General features: G+C 53.9%; 1 protein-coding gene across 9 annotated transcripts in view; it reads left to right on the top strand.

Annotated features, from left to right (window-relative positions):
* The window catches only part of Jakmip1 (janus kinase and microtubule interacting protein 1), a 146,902-nt gene that overhangs the window by 8,885 nt on the left and 124,872 nt on the right, over positions 1-13,145 (top strand). For 5 of the 9 annotated variants that reach the window (XM_058572421.1, XM_058572423.1, XM_046423803.2 and 2 more), the window contains exon 1: positions 5,591-5,882. The exons of 1 other annotated variant lie outside the window; for it this stretch is intronic. The gene's annotated coding sequence lies outside the window, so the exon portion shown is untranslated. Of the gene's footprint in view, positions 1-5,590; positions 5,883-13,145 lie in introns of those variants that run through there. 3 more of the 9 variants (XM_058572426.1, XM_058572427.1, XM_046423807.2) reach the window with 2 other exon arrangements.

The following is a 13,145-nucleotide window of genomic DNA, read 5'->3' as shown; positions in this document are numbered from 1 at the left end:
TAACTATAAATTTAAAGTGACTTGAGAAACATCCCTACCCAGAGTCTGTGATGTGGAAACTTATATAGACAAAGGTTCTTGGCAGATGTTATAAAGTTAAGGGTCTTGAGATCATCTTGGATAATCTGGGTGGGGCCTAAAGTCAATGACAAGTGTCCTTATAAAAGACAGAAGAAGAGATGCAGATGCAGGGGAGGCCACATGGAAATGGAGGCAGAGACTGGAGGATGCAGGTCCAAGCCCAGGAGCAGCTGAGCTGCCAGAAGCTGAAAGAGATGGGCAGGAGCCTCCTCAGGAGCCCCAGGGCAAGCACAGCCCTGGAGGCACAGGCCAAAGGGCAAGGAAACCAAAGTGGGTTTTTTCAGTATCAAGGTGCGTGGCAAGTTATGGCAGCTCCAGGAACTGATCAGATTCACACATATTAACCCAAGCCTCTGAGTGATAACACCATCAGTAGACTGAGGAAAGCCAAGGCTCAATAACTTCCTCAAGGTCACCGGCCAGTATGTGGCAGAGCCAGCACTGGAGCCAGGCAGCCTGGCTCCTGCAGCCCAGGTCAGATATCCTCTGCAAGCAGCGGGAATCTCAGGTTCTTCCCTGACCAGAGGCCCTTCTCCAGCACCCCCAGAAGTGACCGTCCCACCACAGGACACAGTGCTCCCACCTTCTCAGAGAGGGGTCTTCCTGATGCGACCATTGTTCTTGATGCTGAGCTGAGAGAACGTTCCTGTGACATCCAGACAGCGCAGCTTTGGATGAGGACACACTCTGGGTGTGCCTGCTGTGTCCTAGGGTCCCCACTCATTCTTAAGAAGATCATGGTGGTGTCTGTCTCCCAGGATGGCTCCAGGGTCATGCAGTGACCACCCAGTGGCGGGAGAGGTGGATTCACTGCTAGGCTGGGGAAGCTCCATAGCAGACCCTTCCAAGGGGGAAGGCAGAAGCTATGGGGTCACGTGGTCATGGGGTTTGGGTATTTTGGAAAAGTGAGATATTTGAGCTGCAATTTGTTCAGTCCGCTGTGAGGGCTGCTTCAGCAAAGCGTCCTTTATGGGATGGTTTCAACAACAGAGACCTAGTCCCTCTCAGCGCTGGGGGATGAGGTGCAAGATCAAGTTATAGGCAGCACTGATTCCTCCGGAGGCTGCTCTCCTCGACAGGCAGGGGGACATTGTCCCTGTGTCCTCACATGGTGTCCTCTCTGCTTGTCTGTGTTCCGATCCCTTTTATCAGGACATGGGCCACACTGGAAGAGGCTCTGCCCTAGTACCTCGCTTTACCTTAATGATCCCTATAAAACCCCATCTCAAACACTGGAAGTGCAGGGGAATAGGACTTCACACTTGGGTCTCAGGGGAACACAACTCAGCCAAGGGCTCCCTCTCACCCTCTAGTCTCTTTCCCTGACTTCCTGTCATCACACCTCCTCTTGTATCTGAAGTGGTTGGTGTCAGATCAGTCGGGGCAGGCAATGGCCAAAGGAGGCAGATTTAAAAGGGCAGCTGAACAGGCTTTATTGAGATATCACTCCCGGGCGGAACTCGATCAGACCCACAGAGGGGACAGGAGAAGGGTCTGAGGAGAAACCGCGTGGAAGCTCGACTGGACTGGACTTTTATGGGGCTTATAGCAGGAAGGGAAGGTCTTGGGACAGGAAAAGGTGTTTCTAGGGTCCCTTGCCCCCTTGAAGTTGGTCAGGGGATTTGGCTGAACTCCAGGATTGGCCAGGGGGGTCCTGTTGATTGACAGGCGTTAGTCAGGAGATCTGGCTGATTGACAGGCGTTTCTGCCGGCATCTGATTGATGTTCTTTTTCTGCGTGGGCTGCTTTGTTCTAAGTTGCCACTAAGTTGCCACCAAGTTGCCACCAAATCGCCACCACCTACCTAACAGTTGGAGAGTCCGAGAAGATTTGGGGAATGCAGATGAAGGGACACTGAGTCGGGGTGCCTTGGTTCGCGTTCAGTGGGGTGTGTTTATATGGTCTGAGCCAATCTGTGCAAGTCCAGTTACTGCTGGCTGAGAGGTGCCGTGGCTTCCAGATGTGCCTCCCACCCTTTGTGCCAACCCACAGGTATCAGGCCAGGAATGTATTCTATGGTGCCCGGCGTCAGAAGTATACAGACAGAGGAAGAGACGAGATGCTTAAAGCACAATCCTCCCAGTGCCGGACAGGGGTCTGCAGACCTTCAGTGCCACAGGGCAACCTGGGATCACCTGATCCTGGACCCAACTGGCTTCGGTTGTCTCTGGAGTCACTTGGGGTACTCGGTCAAATGCCAGTCCCTGGGCCCTGCACCTTAGGCTTTGTTCAGCAGGACACAGGAGCCCAGGCACCTGTACTCACCATCTTCTTCCTCAGGTGCCCACGATGGGGGCTGAGGGTTAGGATGCACCGAGCGAACCCTCTGCAGGTTTGAAACTGCACAGTTGCCTTTTGTCGTGAAAATTATTAAAATCACAATAAGAAAACTGGAGGAAACGTAATTCTTCCAAAACTTAGCATTCATTTATGGTAGAAAGACGGTAGTTTTTCCCGATTTGAAAACAATTCCCCAAAAGCACATGCCACTGCCATTAAAGAGCCAGGAGGCTGGGAGCAGGTTTTCTAACACTAACCCTATTTTTTTTCCCCCAGCATCACAGGAGAACTCTGACTTGTCTTTCTGCTTTGTCCTTAGAAAAATATAAAATTATTATTCCACGAGGAGGCAACCAAAAGGATGAAGCTGGAAAATGTAGAAAAAAGATATCATACAGATGCATGCCAGAGAGTTAGTAAAATTATGTTTTTTTTCCTGGATTTTGTAATGTTTGTGATATTGTCCAACTTAAAGCATTAAAATTGTTGTGTTTTGTTATTATAAAAATTATTATTCTAAAGAATAATCAGAGCTGGGCATGATGGCGCACGCCTGTAATTCCTGTGGCTCAGGAAGTGGAGGCAGAAGGAGCGAGAGTTCAAAGCCAGCCTCACTGAGCAACACAGTGAGACCCTGTCTCTAAATATAATGCAAAATGGGCTGGGGATGGGACTCAATGGTTGAGTGCCCCTGAGTTCAATCCCCAGTACCAAAAAAAAAAAAGAAGAATTAGAATATTCTAATAATAATTATTCGAATTATTATTCCAAGGCTTGTACTTGTAATTTTACATTCTTTTTCAGGTCCTCCGTAACCTGGATCCACCAGGGCTGGTAGCCTGTTCTCTCTTCCTCACCAAGGGAGTCCTGTTGTTCTCAGGCAGCAGCACACCCTCCTTATTTATTTATTTATTTATTTTTTAAATTCCCAGCCTCCTTGGAAGCCAGGGCTAGCCACGGGATACTGTTCTGGCCAACGGGATAGACGAGGCCTCTGGCTGAGCTTCCAGGAAAGCATTAAAGGAGCTGTCCAGGGGTGTGCCTGTTGCTCTTCCCCTTCTTGACTGGAATGATGATGTGATGCTGGATGAGAGGCAGGCATCTCGCCACCTCAAAGATCCTGTGAGAAAGAAAATTACATGCTAAATATGAAGGAGTGAAAGAGAGATACAGGGAAGGACCACAGATCATTGGGTTTCTAAAGTGAGACAAGATGATTCATTTAAGCCACTATACAATTATGATTGTACATTATCCTTAACTGATACACATGTTTCAAAGTACCACAAACTGGGTGCTTAAACAAAAGGGAGTTACTGTCTCAGTTCTAAAGTTTCCAGGGGCAGCAGGGTGGCTTCCTCGGAAGGTGGTTGGGAGGTCTATTCCGGACTTCCACCCTCCTCTCATGGCTTGCTGCCCATCTTGAGCTCGTCGGCTAGCTGATGAGCCATGGACCTTGACCCGTCTCTCCCTGTGTGTGTCTATGCCCACACCAAGTTCCCTGCTCCATAAGGGCGCCAGTCAGATTGGATTAGGGAGCAAAGTACTCCAGTAGGTCATCCCTTAACTAATGACCTTTGCAGTGAACCCATGTTTAAGTAAGGTCACATTCTGAGGTACAGGAAAGTTAGGACTCCAACACATAATTTTGGGGGAACTGGGGAGAGACACAGTTCAGCCCTTTACACATGGGCCTCATCCCTGATGCCTCTCCCTCTGTCCATGGGTAACTCCTTCCAGTTCCACCACATGGACCTCTCTGATGCTCAGCCTTCCTTCACCACCATGGTATCCCCCACTGTGCTCTGCATCTACACTTGTGCTCCAGGCAGCCTTTGATGATACTCTCAGATCTCTGCACAGATGTTCCAGGATCCTGGAGGTCTGCACCACCCCTCCAGTCTGGTTAGGCAGGAAGTGGCTCTCTTTGGTCAATTAGATGTGAGGGTGAGGGATGTGCCTCTATTTGGGGTGGGAGCTTTTAAGCAGTATAACTTGCCAGCTTTCATTCCTATTGCTGCACTGACTTTGCACACTCAGTTCAGCAGAGCTCCATCAGCGTGGGCTTCTGACTACTGTGAGCAGAGCCCCAGTGGCTAGCTAGCTAGGAGTGTGAGCAGGAAGCCAGCCAGTGAGATTTGAGCTTGTTAGTGTGGCTCAACTGATTGGTATATGTAAAAATGTAAAATGGACGGTGGTCGCACTGACCCCTTTCCAGGCAAGACTGTCTCAGGGTAAACTCCAAACTCCTTCCCATGGCCCACAAGGCTTAAAAGTGCTGGCCTCTGCCCCCTTCCACACTCATCTTTCCACACCCTCCCATTCACTTCTCTGTTGCCAGAGACTCTTACTCTTCTTTCAGATTCTCAAATATGTCCATTCTCTTCAGTCAAGGTGAAGGTGCTTACTGACGCTGGTCCCTTCGTGTGGATGGATGCCCTGCATATGAGGCAAGCACTCTACCCACTGAGCTATTCCTCAGCCCCCCCTTGTGTCCTTCCTGGTAGACTGTAAGCTCCAGATGGGCAGTGGCTTCCCCTCTGTCCTTCACCATGGCCTCCCTGCATCTTAGGGACTTCCTGGTAGATAGTAGAAGCTTGATAAATACTCTGGATCCACACTGAATGAATGGATTCCTCGCCCAGCCAAATCCTACCTCCTCCAGATCTGAGCTCCACAACACATTGTTCATTCAACTGTTGCTTGGCAAAGGGGGACTCCCTCGGATGGAATCCGGGCTCTGCCACCTGCTACTAGTCATCTTGATCATTTCGCTTTATTCTCTGACCTTCAGACCTCCCCCGTGTACAAAGGGGGAAATATCACACGTGATCGTTGCATCTTCCTTGACCACGGGTGGTCTGGGATGGCCGTGATCCCACGTTAAATATACACGCCCCCTCACGGTTGTGACCCCTGCGGGCAGGGACGAGCTTCCTGGGATCTTTAGCCTTAATTGGAAAGCCCTTTCCGGGTGTCGCTCTGACCCAGGGAGGCGCTAGTTCTGGGACCCCGGCTCGCCCTGCCGGCCCGAGAGCCAGTGCGCACGCTCGGGCGCCGTGCCTCTCCTAGAGGAGGCAAAACCGCTTCGGGCGTAGGCCCGGGGCGGGCAGGCGGGAGCCACGCCCTCCTCCCTGACTGGCGGAAAAACGGGCCAATCGGAGAGGCGCCGCGGGGGAGGGGCGGGGCCGTGCTACGAACCGGCGCCCGGTGGCCGCGGGAGCTGCAGCCGCGAGCGTGCGGCACGCGCCGGCCGCCTGCCCGAACCCGGTCCCGTGTAGCCGGCCCTCGACCCCCGCCGACCGAGCCGCGCGCGCCTGCCCTGTCTCCTCAGTTGCATTTGACGATTTTTTTTTTTTGCACGCATTTATTTTCTGTTCCATTTAGTCCTTTCTAAGGCGGCGGCGGCAGCGACAGTGGCGAACGCTTGGGGCGGGGAGGGGGCGGCTGGAGGATGCGGCGCGGGACTGCGCTCACTACGCCCGCTGCTGCTGCCCGGCTCAGGCCGGAGCGCCGAACAGGTGGGTGCAGGTGCGCCGGGAGGCGAGAGGCGGGCATTGGTAGAGGGTCCCGCAGACCCCAGGACGGGTGGGCGGACCTGGCGGCAAGGGACCAGGCGACTGGTGCTGCCCCTCCCCATCGCCCACTTTCTCCTCTTCCAGCCATCGCTACCCCTGTTTGACCCCCTTCTACTTGTGCATCCTACCCCTTGGTCCCCCACCGTTCCGTTCCCATCCCCCTCCTTTCTTGAAGCCCCCGAAACATCTCCCAGTCGCTGCGTCGCTTCCAACGCCCCATCTCGGTCCGCCTCCAGCCCCCCTTCTCCCTCTCGCCACCGGTGTTTCCACTCCTCTCCCCATTCCGCCCTCGAGACAAGGGGTGGGAGGGGGGACCCACCCGGTGCTCCCTGGAGAGGCGCGGGGGGGGGCGTGGTTGACCGGTCTCTTAGGTGTCCTCCCGGTAGGTCATAGTCCCCCGGACCCTGCCGAGGTGGCACAGAGGAAAGGGCCGGAATGCGGAGGCACCCCAGCCCGCACCCCACCCATCCCATCTCAGCCCACCCCACGCATAGCACACGCCACCGCGGCCCCTGCCACGCACACCCTCGCGCTGCTCCGCCCTCGTGGGCGCGGGGGAGGAGGCTGGAGAGCTGGGAAGAAAGACTGGTACCCACCCTCTTGCCCGGCCGGCGCGCCCTGGGCGCATTGGCCTCCCGGGTGGTGCGCAAGAATTGGCTCCTGCGGTGCCGGTCACCTTGCCTGGCGCCCAGCGTTCGGGCTAGCGACCTCCTGGTCTGTGTCAATGAGTGGCAGCCTCGCCTTCCTGGCCCTTGCTCCATCCCTCCAGCCACGCCGCTGTGGGCTTCTGAAGATCCGGCCTCGTCACCCCATAGAGGCCGCTTGCCAGGCCGGAGGCTTGTGCCTTAGAAACCCCTCTCTTCACGCACCCCAGCCTTTCCTCTCCTGAGGCTTGGCCAGCCTCGGGCCTTCCGCCAGCCTCTGCCCAGCTCTTTAAGCTCCAGGATACTGTATCTGATCGCTAGCCCTCCCCCGCCCCGCCCTCGCTGCGCACTCACAGGCACACTGGCCTTGGCCTTTCTTTGCTCCAAACGTTCCCTCTGGGGAACACCCTCCCTTTATCTGATGAACTCTTTACAGACCAAGGTCAGGGAGAGACCCTTGCGCCTCTTGGGATTCTGTAAGCAGGGCCGGACACTGCCCAGTTACCAAGGATGGCCTGTGCCACCCAGACTTGAAGGGGAGGTGAGCAGGACAGGAGCAGCGGATGTCATCACCCCTAACTCAGGGCGACCCGCAGGTGTGGGGGCAAGGCTGTGGGAGGAGCTGGCCCTTTCTCCAGGGCCAGGTGCTTGGGGGGGTGGGGGGATGAGGGCCCCGTTCCATTCACTGGGATGGACAGCGGGGAGGGCAGGTTTGGGGATGGGGTGCACTGGTCAGGACCCCCCTCCTGCCCCCCACCCCTCAAGGCTCCTTGCTTTGCAGGGCATTTTCAACTCCCTGGAAGCCTCAGATGTTCAGGCCTGGAGCAGGCTGGGTACCACCCAGAGGAGGTGTGTGGGGTGTTGCAAAGTGTTTGTCTTTAAGACCTGTACAGGTCTGCAGTGCTGGACATCTCTGCTCCAGAGTTGGGGGTCACTGTCACCTGAGGCTTTTCACAGCAAGAAGCCCTCATAGTGTCACAGTGTGGACCGCACACGTGAAATGATTACCATTTTCCTCCTTCTCAGACCATCCATGGCTTCCACTGCCCCCATGAGCTCACAGGTTCCTCGGCCAGTCTGTCCTCCTCCCTGCCTCCCTTTCACAGCCACACATGCCATCTTCTTTCTGTGTCTTCACAGGTTTTTTCCATACATATTGTTTTTTTCCTCCAAAATAGTTTCTCCTCTGGCCTCTGGAAAACTCCCATTGACGGGATAAGATACTCTGTGGCTTTCCCTGGTTCTGCCAGAGCTGCCTCTCTCGCCTCACACACAGTGTAACGCTGGCAAGTGTGGTTTTTCCTTAAGCAGATGGCACTCATAGAGACGGGATGACTGAGGTCTGAGGCCATCCCCCTTCATGGATCTTTCTTCCTGGGGAGGTGCTACCTGCCCTGTAGGAGGGACACTACCCAGTCACCAACGGGACTTTCTGCAGGGAGAGAGCATGATGGGCAGGCTCTCCTCTGCCTGATCAGAAAGGCTTCCTGAGGAAGTGGAAGATCCAGCCCTGCTCTCTTGGTTCATAAGGCGGATGAGGGGACATGTGTGGCTATTGAGCCCTTGCAGGGCAGATCCTGCCCTCCACTTAGCTGTGATTGACAGGTGCCTGCCATCCAGGCCTTCTAATTAAACACCGTCCTCCTTTGGAGAGAGTGGAGATGCCGGCAGCATGTCTCCAGTTCTCCTGGACTGGCCTCCTCCCCCACTGGACACCTTGGATGGGTGGTGGGTCAGTCTGCAGAACTTCTGCAGGTGGACTCACCTGTGCCCTATTTCTTATTGCTGTGTGGTCTTAAGCAAGAGGAGTAACCTTTCTGAGCCTTCATTTCCTGTATAAGTGGTCTCTTTTTGGCTGGATTAGTGTGGGGATCATAGATGGGGTCCTTGGGTACAGGTGACACTTAATCAGTGGTCCTGATGATGAGAAAGTGTGCAATTAACTGTGAAAAAGATGATTCCTTTAGATTTGTCACACAGGAGATGCCCAAGTTGGAGGACCTCTTTTGTCCTTTTCTAATATTGGAACTCATGATCACAAGCTCAGGGAGCAGGGCGGGGTGGGGAAGCTGTTGAAGATCAGCTTACACCCCATGGGCTCTGTGATCCCTGGCAAGTCACTTGCCCTCTCTGTGCTCAGTGCCTTTTTCTGGAGAGCAGGAGTGAGGGTTATATAAGGTAAATAGCTGTCATAGCTGAGCCTCCCACTCCTGCCACGAGTTCTGTGTTTTAACTCACAGTGCCACTCAGGTAAAGGGCGTGTGGGCACCTAAAGAGAAGCAGCGGGTCTCAGGGCTGAGGGGACACAGCAGCGGCCTCCCTCACTGGGGCCTTTGATTGACCTCACTGCTGCCCCAGGTAGCACTGACCCCTGCAGCACACAGCAGCCTCCTGCAGGCCCCGTGACAAATGCGCTGGAGAGCCTGGCGGGGCCTCATGGAAGCATGTCACCGAGGCAGAATCGGTAGTGGTCACTGGGCTGCTGTGATGAGAGGCTTGGAAAGTGGGACCTCCATTTCCAGAAAGTGTTATTTTTGCTCCTGCCTATCTGCCACAGGGCAGGGCAGGGCAGGGCAGGGGAGGAAGCTAGGGGCCTCCTGCCACAAAGCTGCTCCTGGAGCCAGGACAGCAGAGAGCAGGGGGACCTGCGAGGTCACCACTGTGCTGGTCGAGGCCCCTAGCCTGAAAGTAGAAGACAGAAGGTGGCACTGGAGGGTGGCACAGGTGAGGGGAGGCACTGCAGTGTGTTAGTGTTGCTCTTGCCCGTGGTGTTAGTATTTCCTGGATTGCCACAGGCAGTGTTGCCCTCTATGCGAGGTGGGTGGCCCACGGCATCTCTCTTAGTTACAACAGTTACCATTTGCGAAGCACCTGGCGAGGACGGAGGTCTGTGCCTGGGCTGAAAGCTACTGCTCACCCCTGATCTTGTAAATAAAGTTTTATTGGAACACATCCATGCCCATCTGTGTACAGGGTTGTGGCTGCTTTGCACCACGTTGGCAGGTTGGGGTGGGGCAGATGCCCTGAGCCAAAATCACTCCCTACCTGGCCTTTATAGGAGGGGTTTGCTGTCCCTGGTCTGATTGAGTTCATTTAGTCCCCGAGGGAGGCATACCTGCATTTCTCTCTCTTTCTTTTTTCTTTTTTTGGTACCAAGGATTGAACTCAAGTGCACTTGACCATTGAGCACCATCCCCAGTCCTATTTTATATTTTATTTAGAGACAGGGTCTCATTGAGTTGCTGTTGCTGAGGCTGGCTTTGAACTCGCGTGATCTTCCTGCATACAGGAGGTGCCCAAGTTGGAGGACCTCTTTTGTCCCAGCCTCCTGATCTGCTGGGATACAGGCATGTGCCACCACACACGGCTGTATTTCTCATTTAACAGATGAGCTCAGAGAGGGTCTGACACCTGCCCAGGGTCCCACAGCTAGTAAGTTCTAGGGATTTGGAGCCAAGAAACCCATGTTCTCTCCTCCACCAGAAGATTTGTGTTTTTTTTTTTAGCTTTTAATTGAATTTTACCATGTTCATAGAATGATTTTTATTTAAAAAAATTGCAAACAATTTCTTTTCAGCCTATCACCTCATCAATTATTAAAGCATTTTATATTTATGTATTTAGTATTTAGTAAACACTAATATAGTGATGCTTTTTAAGTGCACAGTCTAGTGGCATTGCTATGTGACCATCACCACCAGCCATCTCCATGTTCCCATCCTCCTGGGCCAGTGCCCCTTGCTGCTGGGGGTGGGTGGGGAATTTTGTAGGAAAAAGCAAACACTAGCAGATTGTGGTTTAGCAGAGAAAGCTTTGCCGCGAGACGTGGGTTTGAATGCTGGCTGTGCCGTCTACTTGCTGTCCGTGCCCCTCAGAACCCGTACAGCAGTTTCCTCACTGGAGCAGTGGGGACGACCTCAGTCTCCATCCCTGCGATTTCTGTGTTTGTGAGGAACAGTTCAAAGAACAGGGGAGGGCTGGAGTAGCGTCCTGCAGGGGATGGTGGCTATGATGCTGGGCCCTTGGGAAGCACCCTAGTGGCCGTTGGGTCAATCTGCAACTCTCCATGTAGCTGGAGTGTCGCCTTTGTCCTTTGTGGGGTGTGGAAACCTCCTCAGGACCTAGCAGGTGTCCCAGAGCTCCCAACCTGACCTTGGATGCCCCGAGGCTGCATGGAGAGGGCCGCCTGCCCTCCTCTCCTTGCAGCTTGGGCTTGGCTGAAGGGACGTTTTAGCAATGAAAGGAGCTCCATGCGCCAGCCGGGCTGCCCATTGTGGCCGTAATGCTCTTGTGCAGACCAGGTCAGAGGGACGTGCTGGCTCAGCTCACTGCACTTGGAGTCGGGAGCCTGGGACCCGCCTGGTCCCCTCCTCTGGTGGAGGGGGTGGGGTCAGCCTAGGGTGTCCTGCTTCCCGAGAGGACTGAGAGTGTGTGCGTGCGTGCGGTCAGCAGAGCTGGTGCCGGAGCCTCCCCTTCTGCTAGCCTGGCGCCGCCATCTTCCTCCACTGGATCCGGGCTCCTCTCTGCTTGTCGGATGGACTGTGTTTAAACTCGGTCTCAATCTGAGTTGTCTGTTGAAGCAATTCTTTATTTTTCTTTCTTTCTCCCTTTTGAGAAATTGAAGTGAAATATCAACCATTTCAAAGTGTACAATTCATTGGCACTTAGTGCATTCACAGTTTGTTCGACCGTCACCTCTGACTAGTTCCAAAACATTTTCTTCACTCCCAAAGCAGACCCTGTGCCACTGGAAGTGACTGTGTATTGCCTCCTCTCTGCAGCCCCTGATAACCTCTAGATTTACCTATTCTGGATGCTTCATACAACCAAAGTCATATGGTATATGGTTTTTCATGGCTGGTTTAATTCCCTGGGTGTTGTGTTTTCAGGTTCATCAGGCTGTGGCAGGTGTCAGGGCTTCATTCCTTCATTCCTTTTTGTGGCTGCATAATATTCCATTGTGTGTCCATTCATCTGTTGATGGACGTGTGGGTTGTTTCCACCTTTGGCTGTTGTGACTAGTGTGTGAAACAATACATGCAGTGTTCAACATTTCTTCTTCACTTGCTCATTAATTCATCAGTTCAGCCACTTGCTGAGCAGTGGTCAATGTGCCCTCCGTGCCAGGTGCTGTGCTGGGAGCTTCCAGCCTTGGCTTGCCCTGGAGCTTGGTTCTCTGGCCTCGTTTTCCCAGCAGGAGCGTGGGATCGCCCTGAGGCAGGAGGCACAGAGTGGGGGCCAAGGCAGTGGCCGAGAGAGGCAGCTGGCACAGTGCAGGGAGCCCTGGCTGCCTTCCTGCCAGTTCCTGGAACATGCTGGACTCTCTTCTGGCTCGGAGGATTCGCGTTTGCTGAATGTGCTTCCCCTGTCCTTGCCTGGGCTGGCTTTTCCTACTTCCCATCTCAGCTTGAATTTTCCCTTGCTGGGACACCTTCCTGGACCACCCCAGGTAGGGGCTCTGCCTCGTCTCCCCCTCGCCGTCCTGTTTTCTTGTAGAGAATCATCATGATCCAAAACAACGACTTTGTTGCCTCATTTGCCATCTCCCTCCCTGAGAGAGAGCTGGAATAGAGCACCAGGAGGGCCGGACCGGATCCTGGGTTTCTCCCCTCCCAGCGCCAGGCGTGGCGCAGAGCAGGTGCACGGCCACAGGCGTTGCTGTTCCTTGGGGTGGAGGGGACTTCATTTCCCACCTCCACCTTGTAGGCTGTGCTATGGAGGCTGTGACCTAATCTTTCTGTACTTCACTTCCTTTTGTGAAATCTGGAGGGGGTCGTCCCTGCTCTGGGGTTGGTGTCAGTAACGTGAGCTAGCATACACAGTGTGGGTGCCCCATGTCAGGCCACGTGGGGTTGGGAGCAGCAGATGTTTGTCAGCAGGTGCTGCTGGTAATGGTTGTAGAAATTTTGGTCATCATGACTGTGAGTTTCCTAATACCTGGTGACATACACTTGTCTCAAGGTGGCCCCAGGGACCTCTTGGATCCGTGCTGTCCTGTTATTGTAACCTCTGGCTAGTGGGGCTCCCGATCACTGGACCCTGGCTTGTCGGCATCAGCGGACTGTGAGTAAAAGATTCGCCCTTGGTTGGAAGATTTTTCCATGAAAAAAGGAGATGAAGGACTAAGTCATGGTTTCAGCGTTGGTTAGCTTGTTGGGATGATACCTGGATTTTTGGCAAATGTAAATTTAAATGTGACCACCAGGACATTTAAAGCTCTGCCAGGGCTCACATGGCATCCCCCTGGGCAGGGCCGCTGAGGCAGGGCCCCGGGTGGCTGGCCTGGCCACACCCAGCTCTGCCTTGTTCTGTATGCAGCCTCAGGCTCTGGAGTTAGGTTTTGTGTGCTTCAGTTTCCTTCTCTATAAACTCGGAGCTCAGTCTGGTGACAGCAATGACAAGGCACATTTGTCCCTAGCTCACCTCCCTGAGTCCTGCTAGGGACTGGGGCCTGTGAGGACGAGCAGCAGGGGAGACCCACTGTCCACACAGTAGAGACTGACCTGGTCACTGGAGCCCTGGATGGTTCTCTGAAGGGTGCACATAAGTTGCTGTGTGGACA

Source organism: Marmota monax, unplaced genomic scaffold (assembly GCF_021218885.2).
Source record: "Marmota monax isolate L192 unplaced genomic scaffold, Marmota_monax_Labrador192_F-V1.1 WCK01_AAM20220418_F8-fsc00009, whole genome shotgun sequence".
Taxonomy (NCBI): domain Eukaryota; kingdom Metazoa; phylum Chordata; class Mammalia; order Rodentia; family Sciuridae; genus Marmota; species Marmota monax.
The sequence above is the reverse complement of the archived record's forward strand: the minus strand, read 5'-3'. Positions and strand labels throughout refer to the sequence as shown.